Below are 5,000 nucleotides of genomic sequence, written 5' to 3' on the forward strand. Positions count from 1 at the left end.
AAAGAAAAATATAAATACTTGACACATATGCATATCTATAAGGCATAATTCAAGTATGTTTATAATATATGTATGAAATATTTCAAAAAATCATTGAGAGGAGAGAGAGAGAAGAGAGAAGCGAGAGAGAAGGAGAGAGAGAGAGAGAGAGAGAGAGAGAGGAGAGAAAGGAGAGAGAGAGAGAGAGAGAGAACATTATCTGTGTTAAATCATCTTCCTAGGATACAGCTGAAAAGATGCTGTTATGAAAATAAACTCTGGCCTGTGCAGTCAAACAACATGGTTCATAAGGGAAAAGTATACTACTTTTAGTCGTGTGCTAATCTGGTAAATGGGTGATTGACAAGGTGGTGAAAACACTCGAATTACGTCGCGTTAGAATAATTATTGAATATGTTACTTATAATCTCGAAATTAACAGTGTGCTTATCCCTGCCAGATCCAATTATTTAGTATTTTTGAAATGAGAAAAAGGGGGTGTCGGGAGCGGATATGGGGGCCGGGATGCGGTGGGGGTAGGGGGGGAGGAGTAGTAGCGGGTGGAGGCGTTGGTGTTATTCTTCCACGAGAAATCTCTTGAAGGAAACGTGCCAGTCGACGTCAGACTCATTAGCCCCTTCCTCTTTTCATAGAGCTGTTCAGCTCAGTGTAAACATAATGGCGTTCCACTTCTGGCGTTCGTTGTATCAAGCAGTCTACAAAATGTAAACACATTTCGGGGAGGTGGGCGGGCCACGTCCGGACTCGGGTATCGAGACACCGCCACGCGGTTGGAAGGGACTTAGTTTTAGGTCTTGGTTGGAACCTATCCTTTGGCACCCTCCGTCAGAAGCGGCGATCTCCTTCAGATTTATGAGGTTTAAGGTACCGCACGTTAATCCGCTTGTTTTAATATATTATCTATTTATTATATTATAGTGATGTGTTGCTTTTAATCGGAAGATGCTTACAAGGCGCCGTTTCTATGTCTCTAGTGAGATAAATGTCACGCTGTAATAGAGTAAGGGTTGAAAGATATTTACCAGAGGAGTTTAAACATTCAGAAATATCCAGTTTGAGCCTATTATTATTGTTGTTGTTGATGCTGGTGAAGAAATCCACAGTGGTGTAGATGTAAATATATATTTTAGAAATATTTATAAAATAGAATATACATTTACATCTACACCCCTGTAGATTTCTCCACAATTTTAGTAACGTATGAGGTTATTAGTATTACTATTAACAATACATAGAAGACTTAGATCCTCTCAATACTTTTTCCTGTCAAAATATATTGAAATGTGTGGCAGAGCTTTCGAAAAACTGCCCAAAGTCTTATTATGAAATTGAAAACATAGATAATTATGCTCTGGATTTTTCTGTATAAATTTTGTACATTTTGACTAAGAACATAAGACTTGGGCTATCACTCTAATATTATTATTATTATTATTATTATTATTATTATTATTATTATTATTATTATTATTATTAAGTGAACAATATATTGTCAAAGGTAACGAACATAAATGTGATAACAATTCATACAGTTCTCAAGTATTTCAGAAGCAATTTCCGCCTGAAAATGATTAACTAGTCATCTCTCTCTCCCCTCTCTCTCTCTCTCTCTCTCTCTCACGATTCGATAAGACTTCTTAGTAGAGGGCACTTACTTCCGGTAAAGTGTGAGTTTGCCCATTCCAACCCTTCATTGTTTTGTGTGTTTAACAGTACAGCGAGAGAAACGAATCTTTATTTATTTGCACGCACTCACAGGGCGCGCGCGCATACACACACCACACACACACACACACACACACACACACACATATATATTATATATATATATATATATATATATATATATATTATATATATATATATATATATATATATAATGTGTGTTTGTGAGTGCGTAGTTGTGAAGAGGAAATCTTATTTATTTTGCTAAATTATGATCTGGAGAAATAAATGAGAAAATAATTTGTCTCTGAATGTAAAAAAAAAAAAAATGCTAATTATGAATACATACGTACATACATATTTACATGTAAAATTGCGTGAGTTAACACATAATGTATTGAGAAAGTAGCGTGCACGTCGGTGAACTTGCGTAGTACTTATATAGCTACATTTTTAGGCTGAGATGTCGAGTAGCATGAGATATGAACGTGTAGTAAGGCTTCCTACGTCTTTGCTGTGTGTGTGATTAACACTATCCTGACAAAATATACACTTTATATCTCATTACCGGGTTAACAAACCTATATTCTGTTTTTTTCCATCTGTCCATCCGCCTGTGGTGTTTTCGCATGGTAACACTGCGTCCCGGGCTTTAAATAGTTACGCTATGTGTAAGTTTTAGGTAAATAAAAGGATATCTGGGTGTACATTTGCAACTGAAAAGTGTTTTAATAAATTACTGTATGCTAATTACACCGTTAATATTCGAAATAGGATATTATTATTATTGTTGAATGTAAGCTGAATGTAACTATCTAAAGCCCGGGACGCAGTGTTACCATACGCATACACCACAGCCGGATGGGCAGATGGAAAAAAACAGAGTATAGTGAGTCTCAAGGCAATTGTTGGGTTTGGTAATCGACCGAAGAAATCCGTTCGAGAAAGCGTAGATCATAGGTCATGAAAACATTCGATACTGGGATAAGAAAGCTGGGTTATTTTCATACTACAAAGAGGCTGTTTTGTGTATCTGTGTGTGTGAGTGTGTGTTTGTGTGTTAATAGGTTATTCCAGCTTTTCACTTTAGATTATGAAATCTACCCAGAAAATAAATAAGACTATGACATAGACAGGGTAAGGCTTCCCTTTTAAATCCCAACAAGTAGGACCAATGTAGGGGGTAGTGCCGTCAGTGTACCTCATGCGGAGCACTGTATGTAGGTATCACTCGAGGTTGTTTGCAACGTCCCTTAAGCCCATAGCTGCAACCCCATTCATTCCTTCTCATGTACCTCCGTTCATATTCCCTTCCATCCGTCTTATTGTCCACCCTCTCCTAACAATTGATTCATAGTCCAACTGGGAGGTTTTGATCCTGTCACACTTTTCAGACCTTTTCAGTGCCAATATCCGGGTTAGCGCTGTACGATCTCATAGGTCCCAGCACTTGGCCTTTGACATAAGTTTTATAATTGTAATTTCTACATTATTTAGATCATAAAGTAGGAAATGTAACTGATACATTGTCATCTATAAACTAAATAGACTCACAGTGCATATGATTTAATTAAAACCCTTTTAGGAAAGTTAATGGTATAAATAAGAATTAAGGTGGAGGTAAACTACCAACGACCCTCGTTGGACAAGTCGGCTACATGGTCGACTTTACCGATCTCAGGGTCCTGGTTCGATTTCCCGCTCTGCCAACAAGGGATCGGAGGAAAATTCATTTATTTCTGGTGATAGACATTCTTTTCTCGATGTGGTTCGGATCCCACAATAAGCTGTAGGTCCCGTTGCTGAGTAACCTATTGGTTCCTAGCCGCGTAAAAATATCGAATCCTTCGGGCCAGCCATTCCGAAGGTTTCCAATACTGTTGGTAAATCTTTTCACGATGATAATTAGCATATTGTTGTCATTATTTACACGAATTCAATTCCACTTCTTTTTTCATCCGTTGTAATGCTTTTTGGATATAAAACCACTGGGTTGAACACGTTAGGGAAATTAAAAAGAAAAGAAAGTTAAAGAAAAATTAATTATTTGGTGAAATGTTTATGGATGTTTAATGAATTTTCTTCTAATGAACAAATACTATTTCTTTAGTCTCTCAAGTGAACTCCCATGACAAGGAATCCGTAATGTCAGAGAGAGAGAGAGAGAGAGAGAGAGAGAGAGAGAGAGAGAGAGAGAGAGAGAGAGAGAGAGAGAGAGAACAATATTCTGGATAAAATGAAGTGATTAAAGATTCGGATATCTAAACTATAACTTCGAAAATGAAGATTTTGAAAAAAATAGGGTAATCGTGAATTCTACGGGTTCGAAAACATATAAGACATATATTGATATTGAAGCATAAAAACCTTCATCGAACATATGTATATATAAAATCACAAACAAACGCAAACAGATTAATAAATTAGCTACTAAACGAAACAAAAGACACATAATCATCCATCTGCCTTAGAGATTGTTTTTTTAGGAAAGGCAGCGACTTTCCCCCTAAAAGTCGACTTATCAATCGCCCTATACATCAGTCTGCCCCCAACACCCTGCTAATATAATCCCTGTGATAAACAAAGGCCATTCGGCCTCTATGGTTTATAAACAAAGGGAACATCAGGTCAGTAACACCTACACCACCGGTACGCCGACAGCTTGAAAAAAAAAATAGAAGCATGGCAAACAATTTTTCTAGCACATCGAAAATAAAGTGACGCGGAGATCAAAGTGTTGAAGCGATGTGGTGACGGGAATTAGAATCTAGAGTTATTATGAAATGAGTTTTCCTTCACTTCCTACTTTAATTATAGAGAAATGAAACCCATTCTGCGATGTACGCGTTCATATGTAAATACGCACGTAACACGTGCGTATATACAAACACATATATACGAATATACTATATATATATATAATATATATTATATATATATATATATATATATATATATATATATATATATTGTGTGTGGTGTGTGTGTGCGCGCGCGCTGGAGACTTCAGAAATGAGAAAAAAACCTCCAAAAATCTTTTTTAAAATATCATTAAAAAGAAGAATGAGTCTACATCATTTTCAATGTTCTTGGTAGCCAGTTGGCTGTTGTGAGTTTAGCGGAACAATAAAGTGACGACGAGGTGACCGTAAATTGATAATTAGTATACTGGATTTTTCGATTCAAATTTTAAAACAAAGTAACTGATTCTTGCAAATATTGATTGAGTGTTGATTTGCATAATTATTACGTCATTGTCCTTACTCTTTTGATTATTATTATTATTATTATTATTATTATTATTATTATTATTATTATTATTATTATGGAACTCT

General features: G+C 36.0%; 1 protein-coding gene across 1 annotated transcript in view; it reads left to right on the forward strand.

Moving 5' to 3' along the window:
- Window positions 1-5,000, forward strand: part of LOC135211254 (integrin alpha-8-like) — a 52,973-nt gene that overhangs the window by 399 nt on the left and 47,574 nt on the right. The gene's annotated exons all lie outside the window — the stretch shown is intronic.

Source organism: Macrobrachium nipponense, chromosome 4 (genome assembly GCF_015104395.2).
Source record: "Macrobrachium nipponense isolate FS-2020 chromosome 4, ASM1510439v2, whole genome shotgun sequence".
NCBI lineage: Eukaryota > Metazoa > Arthropoda > Malacostraca > Decapoda > Palaemonidae > Macrobrachium > Macrobrachium nipponense.